The sequence below is a fragment of the Hippoglossus hippoglossus genome, chromosome 16, assembly GCF_009819705.1.
Source record: "Hippoglossus hippoglossus isolate fHipHip1 chromosome 16, fHipHip1.pri, whole genome shotgun sequence".
NCBI lineage: Eukaryota > Metazoa > Chordata > Actinopteri > Pleuronectiformes > Pleuronectidae > Hippoglossus > Hippoglossus hippoglossus.
In genome coordinates, this window is record NC_047166.1 from 19,855,814 (window position 1) to 19,868,959 (window position 13,146).

Sequence of the window (13,146 nt, forward strand, 5' to 3'; positions counted from 1 at the left end):
TCCAGAAAGTGTCCCCGGCCAGAATGTTGTGATATTTTGATATCAAGCTTGGTTGTTTTTTGTGGAATTTAATCTTTTTGTAAATTGTTTAGTTTCCTGAGTGTGTGTGGTTAGTTAAATACACAATACAGGACTCTTCTAAATCCTCACTGTAACTTGTAGCCAACAATATATATTATAACCATGACAAGACAACACACATGAGACTGAGACAAGCCTGAATTGCTGGTTCTTTCATGTTGGGCTCTAAATACCAACCTGACAAGGTTCACACTCTTTAGCCATTGTACAGCAAAGGGATTACATCTATATTTTTGCTAAATTACAATAATACAATTTAGTGCAGGTATGCTACATTGTGAAATAATGCAGAAACAGAGTTATTATTATTATTATTATTATTATTAATAATGACAATAATAATAATACCCATAAAAGGCATCTCTGGGCTAGTGAATAAATATCTACCAAACCAAATTAATATACTTTAAAGGGAAAAAAATCAAGTGGGGTAGTAATTAAATAATTAATAATGTGTGTTTTACAATTTATGTGTGTGATGAATTGGCTACAACTGTAGCAAGATGACCAAACAGTAAAATAGAATAGCTTGGCCTTTGTGGGGGTCCTGCCTCCTATGTGCTTTGTGGAGATTCAATGTGGCTCTCAGTATCCCGAGCAGGGATGCTTCTTGGCAGGGATGCCTCACCAATTACTGAGACGACTGGGGAATGTGATGAGGTGGATTGCCCTTCACCCAGTATTTCTTTTTTATGCACTGCAATTATTATTTTGGCATTTGATTTTCAGTAAAACCACTTTTTTCCTCTATAACTGCTGCTGTTGTTACAGAATAGAGCATTTACTTCTTTTGTCACTTGTGTCAAAGAATTGTCCTTAGTCTTTTTTTGATAGTCCTCCAGAGAACAAGCTAAATGAAATTGTTTCATAGGATCCTACTTAATTAAATATGACTGCGACCTTCTTTACAGTGAAGATTTTATTTTCTAGTTGTGTTTGCCTGTTCCAGCAGGTGTGCCACCAGAGACCTTTAAAGGAAAGTGGTACCCACAGGTTGAACTGGGGTGTGTGCTCATGTAACTTGAACTGATGGTGTACAAGCATTGTCATATAGAGTGTTGTGTAGAGTGGATCTATCATTGTTAATGGGTGTATGCTCATGTGAATAATCCCACTTTTATTGTGCTCACTGCCAGTTCTCATCCATATGTGCAGTGTTGTTTCTACACACAGTTTGAAGAATGAGGCTCCAGGACTCTGCAACTGCAGCATCCTAATGGAATACAGCCATTTATGTCCTATAGACCTGTGATTTCCATACTGTGACAAGTGAACACGTCTGCTGTGACAAAGGTTGACAGGAAACAAATGACGAAAGAGTGGCACAAACCACCGAAGTGAAGTTAAGATGATTACAGAATATTGTTCAAAACGGACCTAGACCAAGAATTCCGTCTCTGTAATCAGTATGTAAATGTGACAGGGACTCAACATGAAGTAATATGATTTGTTCCAGAAAGGTAGTTTGGAACATTGTACAAAATAAAGCACTCTAAATTAGGATGTAATAATGAGCCTTAACAGACTCTCTAAGGACACAAGGTAGCGTACATTTGGGCCTGGGCTGTAAATGTACAGCATAATCACACCAGGGAAATGCTGAGGAAACACACCAAACACAAACTCATTACATTGCTTTGAATGTGTTTATATAATAATGACTGGTTAAGAAATTACTGAATTGGATACATTAATATGTTATGTAAAGTCTGAGTTATTTGTAAAACCGAGTATGCCATTTATCTCAACTGTATTATTTTTGTGTGAGATACCAAATGTCCGCGAGCATAGTAAACTTAAATAGTGATCAGAGGACGCATTCTGCTTAATATCTGCTTGTTTGCTTTATAACTGTAGCATTTTAACTGTGGCTATAACTATAAATGGCAAAGTTTAGGTAGAGAAAACTCTCAATCCGTCCCAGAGTGGCACAAGGCAGGCACCTCTCTGAGTGCTGCCTGCTGAGGTCTGTTACCACGACCTCCTAACTCAACCATCTCTATGTTTCATCTGGGGAGTGGGAGGAGCGGTTTTTGGCCGCGAGAGCAAAACTGTGGAGTCTGGGACCTGAACTCGCAGGCCCTTTAAACTCCTCTCACTGGCATAGGCGCAAAGCCTGGGTGGGATGGCAGTGGCTGCCAAAGTGTCAAAAGGGGAATCCATTACAACCTGCTTATCCTGGTCCAGCAGGCAGGAGAGATTAGGGCACAGCAATCTCTCCCTGAACTGCACCTCTAGACATGCGGAGGATGAGGTCTGTGACGACTCCTGTAATGTTTCCTCCTTGGAAAACCCATATTAAGGAGTCCACATTCAGCTTTTTGATGGCATTTACCAGTGAGGTGAAGGAAGAATGGCAGTTTGGATGGATATGATTTGCCACTGATTGCTCTACCTCCAGGGAATCTGTGAGTCAACCCTCACTTCTGGCTGTCTGCGGGCCAAAGTAGCCCTTGATGGAAACCCTGTGCCTAAAAGGCTAGTTCTAGTATTACCTTATCTCCTACATACACACCTGGATGCCACCTGGATGTTGTTTCCCATGGTGAGATACCCAGTAAGACTTAAAAGTGAACTAATTAGGGAGTGGTTTATTTTTGCACTTTCACCTGAATAAACAATTATTTGATGCCGATTTTTAGAAGTTGAAGTAATGTCGGACTGTTTCTGCCGCCAAAACACAGAGAGGCGAAGTAATGTCTAGGCCAGTCTGACTGAAATGTTAATTTATTAACATGGTGAATATTAAACAGTGTGTGAATCATTTTTTCAAATGTAACACATCAGAGGTTTTCGTTTTTATTTCCAATTATTGTCACAAAGTCTCACATTATTCACCACTCTATTCTGTTGGGATTATTCAGTGTGATTAAATTCGCCCTCCTTTTGTCAGAAGCTGTGTTTTAAAATCACAGCGAACATGAAATGTCTGGAACAGCAAAACAATTTGACTAATCTATAAAAATATCTCTGGCACTTTTGTTGTACACTTTGCTTTCCGCTCCTGTGGGAATAAAGACTCGTTTTTTTTCAGCCTCGGGAAGACTTTTTCATTCATGTCCCATTTATTCACAACTCTCTTTCACTCTATCGCCTCTTCTTATCAGCTGTGGGTTGTTTACAGTTATCCACTCAGATATCGCCAAGATCGCAATCAGCCAATCATGTTGTTGCTGTCAAACTTTGAATCTGTTCTCCTCTCTGGCAGCTTTCATTTCAGTGAATCACTGCGACCCTCCTCCTCCCCAGTCGCCTCCAGTCTCCATTTCCAGTGCCCTGATCAAACCCAGCTGAGCCCACTCGTCTCATCTCATTCAGATCCTCCACATTCTCTAAATCCCATCAACCACCACCAGTTTCTAGACCCCGGGGGGGTTTCCTATACTGTGCAGCCACACCCCCTTCAAACCTCAATGACATCACAAATGGCAAAATAGATTTATAGCACATTACTTTCATATCTTATTGTGCATGGCAATAAATGTTGTTCATTTCATTTCAATTAAAATCGAATTTAGTCAGTAGTGGAGCTCTTGATTGGAGATAACATAATCCTGAAAAGACAGGCTTAAACCTGAGGATATCCTAACAACCCTAAAGCTTGTTTTATACAGGCCTCTGGTTTACCTGCAGTTTAGTTGTGGCTCAGCTGAACCTGCGATCAAGTCCAGCTCAACACACAGCTGCATTTCAAGTTCTGCTTTTGCTGGACACATTCTAAACAGAGTACAGTATGTTTAAAGAAAGAATATACACAAAAGTATACTATCACACATGACTTAGTAAAACTGCACAAACAAATCCTGCAGAATTCACTCAACACAAAGATTTCTCAACAACAGCATCAAGACAAATTGTGGGAATATAAATCAGAAGACAACATGGAAACTAGAGCAAACTGCATCCATTTTTGGTTTGTGCCACAGTGAAATATGTCAGTCATAAATTCACAATAACAAAATGTTGTAGCAAAATGTTACATGATGAATGTGCTTGCAACCAACCATGCGTTTGCCTGTTCTTCAAATAGCGTTTAGCAAACTCAGCAGCTGGTGGAGGTGTGCGGTTGGTCTCTGGCCAGGTCCAGAAGCTATATGTGAAGATAGTCCTCAACTTTTTGGAAATGAAATGTAATCCATCACGAAAAATAAACTAGTTGCAGCAGCTAATTAGGTGATGAACACAGGGATTTGAGTTCTCTGTCTCGATGATGGATTATCTTCAATTACATTCCAGACAAACCACGTATTAAATCAATGTAGATGAAAATATGACGTTAACTTTAGGACAAAACCCATGTAATTAATCTCTTTGTAATAATTTTTGGCTCTGGTTGATTATTTCATGTTATGTCAGCAGGGGGCACTAATTATTAATGGTAATGTTAAATTGGGGCAATTTTCTCACCTTAGGAAACCTCAGAATTCACAGTACTTTGGTTAATCATTGCCAAGATAAGTTGCTCTGATTCAAAGTTTTTCACAGGCAATATACAAGAACTCAGTTACATCCTCAAACATGCAGTTTATTTGCAGCCAATTTCATATGTAATGATAGTTCAAACATTTGAATAAAAAATATTAGCACATTATCTAATTTTGCACATATGGATGGAAACATATTGCATTAACAAATTGAGCGGCATTATGAAAGCCTTACATGCAGTTGTTGCTCTGTAACCAATTTAGCAGAATTGGATTAGACAGAGCGAACTCCTCTGTTGATAGTTAGAGATTCTATCAGCATTCAGCTGCTGTACAACACAACTCTGTGAGCTGCACTGTGATTACTTTAATGCTATCAAAGCCCTGCTCCTTTTGAGCGGTCTTAATTAGTACAACTTTAATTAAGAACTGATTCATCCTGCACTGACTAAGTGTTCAGCGCAGGGACACTTCCCTTCATGACTGGAGATTTCAAAACCAGGGAAAGCAGCAGTGAGAGACCCCTGCAGAGGACGGCGGACTGTTGAGCATGATTATATCCACCCGTGATTGACAGTGAGTTTGTGCAGCAGCGTTGGCCATTCTTTGGTCATTTGTCAGGATTAGTTGTCAGGCCTGTGATGGCAACACCACAAATCCGCTGGGGGAAGAAAGAAAAAAATATTCTCATTAAAAATGTTATTATTAAAGCATTTTCACCCTTCACTGCGATTTTAAATGCCACTGGTGTGTATCTTGTCTGCTTGCCATCAGCAGTAAGGATGAACAAACACTGTAGCCTTTGTGTTGCTTGAGTATCGAGGATGATCTTTTCCGTTATTGGTTTTGTATTGTGCCACTTATTTATTAAATATAGTGAAGAGAATTAAACTGAATATCTTTTGTGTGAATTGATTCAATTTTATTGTGTAGCACCAACTCACAACATATACTATCACAAGGAACTTAACATAGTAAGGTCGAGACCGTGCAATATTGGAGAGAAACCCAACGGTTCCCACAATGAGCAAACACCGGCATCAGTAAAGACAAAAAAAAACCCCAGTCTACTTTTAGTTTTGCTCAATTTGTGGATGCCTATGCAATACCGATTGTTATCTGAGCTTATAGACACTTAACAAAAGCAGTAAAAGTCCCAGAAAATACCACATTTATGAATTATCTCTTATGTGCTGTTCATATTTCACAGTATACAAACTCATAAGTGTCAAAAACTGCCTATCTAGCAGTAATAAATGGATGATTAATCTTTAATAATGTTTCAGAAAGCAGAATATCACATACTCACACTATCATGTCCTGTTTTACCTAAGACATGAAAATATAACAGCCATGATGATTTGAATATATTTTATTGAAAGTGAGAATGGCAAGAACATTCTGGAACTGATTTATTATATAGCCATTAAAACTGTTAAAACCAAGTGACTCTAATGACATTTTCCGCTGCCATATCCTGCCTGCAACTTGATGTGGATGTGAGGACCAACTGTTAGCATTGTTTTTCAACATAAAGGTCTCCCTTGCTGCCTGCTCCTCTCCCTCAGAGTCATCTTCAGGGGCTGTATTCTGAGTTTTCCTCCATGTTGTCTTCCTGCTCTGACACAACCTCCTCCAAATCACTATCTGCTTCCTCATCTTGGAAGATCAGATCAAGGGCCTCTTATATCTATACCTGCCATAACCTCAGTCACTAAAATGGAAGCTTACTTACCTTTATAATCTTATGACCTCCCAACCCCTCTTTCGATCTGTTAGCTCAGAATAAATGGATTCTAATTTGCTCTTAGATTATTTTGTGACATAGCTTGTGCTTGCAGGTGCAGATCTTGCATCTGTGTCAAGGCCCCCTCTGTCCTCTGTATGGCCTCTCTGTTCCTTGTGTGCACTATATACGATCACGCCTATGCTGTTTTACCCTTTCGCTTCGAGATTCCCCCCCCCGATGACCCTTCAAAGACCAGCAGGTGACTGTCTCTGCGGGAACCTTGGCAAATGTGGTGGAAGACACAGACAGTTCTCGTGGCAGTGTCAAGGTCCCCCTGTCCCCACTGTTCCGTGATAAATACACACAGACATGGCATGTACAGTTTCAAGTATCCCTAAAAACACCATTTTCCTTGATTTGTCCCACACTGGTGGATGTCAGGCTATAACAAGGACATTTAGGGTATTTTTACTGCTGTCAAATGTCAAAACGGATCAAATTTGACCCGAACAGTATGTAAGGGTTAACAGATCAATACACATTTAGGCTGTTCTATGAGATCTCCTTTTGATAACTACTTTAGTAACTTATAAAATATTGTTCTTCACCTCCATTTACCGAGCCTCCCCTGCAGCCCATCTCCCACTTTCAAACCTCTGTGCGAGACTAAGCTGGTAAACATAACCCGCTAGACATCATCATCGTGGAAACATTGATATAGATTGTTGGCGAGTCAGGATGACATTTTGTGACTTCTGTGTGTTCCGCACCTAACTGAAACAAAGTGACCCTCTGTTTCCCCAAGTGACCCAACGTGCCCTGTCTCTATCATCTCCCCCTGGCCGCCAGAGAAAACATCTTTACAAAAAATTGATGGCATTGTTTGCTCAGGACTCTCCGGCTCATGGACTTGAATTGTTAGCTGTTGACTTATAGCTGCCTGCTTGGTAAAAAGGCTGGGTCATAGCCTGCTGCGAGCAACCAGGGTGTTGTCACAGCCAGATTGTGTTGCAGTGTTCTTGTGTAACATGTGATGGACCTACGCTTCAAGCAAACACTGCAGGGTTGTTACAGGAGCAGAGCAGAGCAAAGTGTGTGTGTGTGTGTGTGTGTGTGTGTGTGTGTGTGTGTGTGTGTGTGTGTGTGTGTGTGTGTGTGTGTGTGTGTGTGTGTGGGCTTGTGATTGAAAGGCCAGCAGGTAATGACTGCATGTGTCCAGCCGTAGCCATGTGCTGTAAGTGGTTAATTTCTGTGCTCAGGTTCAGGTAAAATACCTGTAGAGGAAAATGAAGCTTTGGGACATGGACACTTTTAAATGTATCTTGAAATGTGTGAGCTCAGTGATGTAGTAAGCTTGACTTAATTAGTTGGGCTGACTCACTTGGCTGAGTGACAGGAGAAAATAGAGAGACAAGAGCTATGATTTCTTCAGAAGAACCAAATGCAATATGATGCTGATTGACTATTTTCTGCTGAGCACTCAACCAGAAGCCATTAGCAAGTTGGCAAGTCTGCCCCAGCCAAATCACTTCTTCCAATAATTCAAAAACACTCTGCAGCAACAGAGGCTAAAACTGCTGTTATGTGTAAATGCTCTGAAACTGTGAGGCTTTTGTCTTCAGCAGATATAAAAGGACCAGCGTCAGAATTTACCAGTTATGGTCACTGGTAACTAGTATATCTGATCAGAACCCTTGAGAAATTCAGAACATTCATCTCGTCAAGTGAGAGAAGGGCTAGTGCTTTCAGGGTGTTTTGACAAAGATCATCATCAAGATATGAATGCCAAAACGAAAAGGAAGAGACAGTATAATTTCACTGTGTTCCTCGTCTTTAAATAAAAAAAAATCTAATTAATTCGTTATTAATATTATCATGTGACCCACAAATCAAAACTTAGATTATTTTGAAATGCATCATATTGAAAAATGTGTGCTTGTGATTTTGTTTAACTCTGCTAGAGGTGTACAAATAATGGATTATTACCAATCATGTGGACTATTGTATGCATGAACACAACCAAAGTGAAAGCCATGTACAACGTTATTAAGATTGAACACAACGCTGTAACCCTGACGTTGTGTGTGGCTGAATGGGGAGCTCATTAGCAGTCGGACCGGCTGTCTAATTGGTTCAGTGTGGGCCTTAGGTCACAATAATTGACCTCACAGCGAGTCTCTCTCACAAAGAAGTGACTTCTGGCTTCATTAGTTCTCCCTTTGAAGCACAACGAACACAACTTTCCTGACCCAGAGAGAGTCGGCTGCTTGATTCATACAAATTGATGTTTGGCTCGCTGTCTGTTTCATGGCCCGCACTAGCTTGCGGCACTTTGATCATTTTTCAAAGCAAAAGGCTCCACAGACACACGAGTCAAAGCTTTTACACTGCCTCTGGGACTTGGTAAAGGGAGAAACACTCAGCAGAGGCAATCGCAGTTAAAGGCCGGTGACTACCTGCTCACTATAACAGTATTACTCTAATCAGACAGCAGATGCTGACTATGTACAGCAGGCAGCTTGGAGGGATAGTTCACCCAAAAATGAAAATTCACCACTCTGCCGATGGAGGGGTGGGTGAAATATTTCAGTCCACAAAACACTTTGAGTTTCAGGGGTAAACAGCTTTGCAGCCAAATCCAATTGAAGTAAATGGGGAACAATTCTTCAAACGTAAAAAAACTGAAAAGGCCTCATTACTGCTCCTGTGGTGTCATCAAAGTGTCCGTAAGCCCCAACATTCAAATTCTACTTGAAACGGCATCATTCACACCATGTGTAACCCCAACCCCTCACATCTTGACTATTTCAATCCAGCATTAATTTTCATAGTCCTTACAAATATCCTTTATGCACTATAATTTCCCATCTTGATGAATACAACTGTTGAAACAAATGCAACTTGGTACTCAGTGCAATGACGTCTGTCAGTTTAACAAAGAACTCCTTTTAATCAAATAGGATTATTTACATCCAACACCCTCAGGTCACATACTCACTATGCATTTATTTCATTGTTCATTGGCTTTCTAATAGGACTGTCCATTAGAGACAGTTTGTGTGTGTGTGTGTGTGTGTGTGTGTGTGTGTGTGTGTGTGTGTGTGTGTGTGTGTGTGTGTGAGCTCTTCACCTCCATTAGATAACAAAAGGTTTTTCATTTTTTGGGACAAAATGTAATAAAAACGAAAAATTATTATAATAAGGTTATGGGTGGCCATCAACCTTCATTAGGGTAAATTATCTCAAGTTAAGAAAATATAGATTAACATGCAATGAGATGATAATTAACCTGCACCCTTAAAGATACACTCACTGGGCCAGGACCCAAAGCATGGCTAGAGGTTTTGAGAAGTCTTGATAACGTGTCAGAGCTGCAAAATTCTTTATTCTAGTATATAAAATCTGCATTTCCACAGGGAATTAAACTATCTTGTTAGATTTCTATGGGTCCAACTCCTGAGGCTGAGAGGAACCCAGCTTGTGTCTTTAAATCAAAATCAAATTAATGAAAAGGCCAGACACACTTTACTGGAAATAGCTGTCTCGTACGTTTCTAGCCACCTAGTAATTAGTAGGATAGATCACCGATTTGTCTTATATTCATTTTTAAAATAGGAGACGGGATCCCTTCGGTCGTCCATCACAGGAGAGACCTCTTTATGCATTACTTCATTTAGAAATTCCCAATGACACAAGATGTACATCTATGTACACAAGTTAGGGATTCCCTGTGTTTTCTGTCCCTTGTGTGCTGTTTGGTGTGTATCAGAACAATACAAGTCCTACTGCATGGATTATAATTATAAATCAATCCAATAATCAAGTAAGATGAGGAAGTAGTTGGTGAGCGTTAATCAGTAGGCAAATGTAACAACACAGGCTACAGACCGGTTAACATTACTGCTCTAAATCACTTTCATTCTCACACTGAATATTAACAGAAAAATAATTAAACCTAGAGCTATATTAATAAAAGCCCCATGCATAAGAATAGACAGCAAAGATTGGTTGTTTACAAAACGTGTTGGAGATATGGAAAAAAACTAAACATAATGTGGAAGAAAATATATTACTTATGGAAACTTAATTGAGAATGTAGTTTAGTCGTGAGGGAACACAATTTTTTAGAAGACAGTTATTGTCTCAGCATTTGGAATTTAAACTTCAATGTGTGACACTGACCTCCAGGGTTAGCAGAACCCTTTGCACGTGCACGTCCTTGCACTGTCCCTGTGTCCTTTCTCCTCTAACAGAAGGTTGTATCTCCCAGTGTGTATTGCCTTTTCCTCGTGTGTGTACCTTCATGGTTATTTACTCTACTTTGTTCTGTTGGTTTTTGTATTTTGACCTCTTTGTGTTTGCCTGGACTGTAATCACCACTCATGACAGAACCTTGCTTTCTACGGTTTGACACCTTACTCTGCCGTCTGGGCGGTTCTTCCTTGGAGTCAGTGTCTGTCCCACAGTGGTTACATTAAAAGCTGAATGCCTTCCCTCTGCTTTCTTATAACATATCATTGCTGTTACTTCATCTGCTGTCACTTAATTGAAGCTATTCATGAGGCTGACCGTTGGCCAATCACAGAGTCCAGTCAGCCTCCAGCTGGAAATCACCTTGACTTCACTTTTGCAATGGAATATAGAGTAGAGCAGAGCTCAAAGTCACCTAGCTCTCCCGAGTGCCTTCAGGGGTAAAAAAGGGAACTATCATCAAATCAGTATGTTTGCTTTATCCCTTCAAGGTTTTTATAAGAGCGTGAAAATGTTGATGACAAATCCTGTTTCTTTGTGTGGAGGTAAGAAAGGCTTGCTTTTTGCAATCGCACTTCTGCAGTACGGAGGGGCAAAGAGCTGGGAGTGACAGCCGGGGAAGAGGTGCTAGCCAGGGGATTTAAAGTTCAGAAAAGACAGGCTGCTTCAAAAGCCAAGCAATGGCATTGTTAGAGTAATTTCATTTCATGAATAGGCGCTTGACTGCTTACATTGACAGCCTAGTCCTCATCCTGTCTGCCCTGGCATCCTGCACCAGTGAATGACAGACAGAAAGTCATTCCTGCTTCCAAACGTACAGAGCAGGAGAATGCGGCTTATGTGCAGCGACCAAAACCTGTGCCACCCCCCCCGACAGATGTTCAAAATAAAATGCAAACAGGAGAGGACGGCGTGGAGGCGACTTCACCTCCTCACAGCGGGGGACCATTTTGATACTGGCTTAGGGTGGCAGTTAATTTGTGGAGGTTAGATTTCTCTGGAGAATATCGTCACTCAAATAAACTGCATCCAGCAGAAAAAGAACAGCTTGGTTTTGCAGCAGCTCCTCTTACATGGATATAAATCACACTACTTTACAAAAATGTACAAAAATAGCACTTCTACCACATATACTGCTTTTAACTATTAAAAAGAGAGAGCAGGCCAAATGTCTGCAATGCAGTGGTGGACAATGAATAAGTGCATTTAGTCAAATATATATATATTTTCCTTTGTGTGTCTCTGAGCTTCTACTTCACAATATATTAGAGCTAAATGTCCTATTTCTTCGAAAGTTATGGTTACTTTGTATATAAAAGATTTGACGTAAAACACGAGAACCTTTATAAAACATCCTAAAGCCTTGGGTTTAAAATGGGCCACCATTCATTTACACCTAAACCTCTGTCCCCAAGTTAGTTTGTGATAATTAAAAAGCACTGTGTATGCATAATTTCAATTATCAAGGCATGGTTATAGCTTATGCCTGAGGTTTATCTTATTGCTTATTGATTTATTAATTAATACTTTTGGCAGTAACTAGAAGTACAACTAATTACTTATTTAAACATCATTTCTTCTGTGGATCACTGCAGACTAATGAAGCTTTTACAGTGTCACAAATGTGTTAATCAGTCAATCATCAGTGGCCCACAGTGGGACTGATGGACATCATTTTCCCTCCCTGAGGTCAAGGACAAAAATATACTGCTGAGTTAAAGTCTATGTGCAGCTTTATTGTCGTACTACTTACTCCATCATAGCGATAATGAGCACAATGATGGATAAAATATGACAGTTCTTGTGCCACAGGCTCAGCAATCTTAAAATACAGTAGTGTGCATTAATAAGAGGGCCTGAACATACATTTAAACCACTTTCCCTAGTATAACTTTATGTAGTAACTGGTAAAGAAAATGCCCGACATTGGTAATTAGTGCATCCATCAGAAGCATCAAAGTAGCAAAGCACGCTCATGAGTTTCTTTCATGACCTCATGAACACCAGGCTCGTGTCAGAGAATTCAAACCATTGCATCTTATAAAACTGCTTCACCAAACTGTCAGCCTGAAAAGAAAACCAAGTGAAGTTCATATGAACTTCTCATGTGGATACATATATTCACATTGTGGCAATAGACAATGCCACCGGGGTCTCCCACACAAAGCCAGAGACAACCGGCTTGCTTTTCAGCATTCTTTGTCTTTTATAAATCAGGAAGAAACAAACATTTAACCAGCTCAACTTAAATGGTCCAGCTGTTTCTGCTGGTGTGACAGCTCAGCTCGGACTATTTCAGTCTCTCTCCGTGTGTCTCTCATGAGGTTTCTCTCGTGCTCCTCCCATGTGTCTCCGTGTCGCTCTGTGGCAGCTCTGCTGCTGCCTTTTGAACCAGAGGATCAATCAGCTAACAGCCCTCAGCTGCACCGATTAATCCTGTGGTGCAGGTGGAGGTGCTCTCTGAGCCGCCTCCATGCCCACACACATATTGCAACTGAGGGTTGGATTACTTGCTGTTAAATCTCTGTGCGTGTATCCAAGATGGCTGCTATGCAGATCCTACGTATGTCTGGTGCGTAGGTTATGCACATCCTCAGAAATTAACGTGACTCGTATGCAAGATGCAATACCCTCATAATCGGTTAGGGCAGTAGCGAGCAC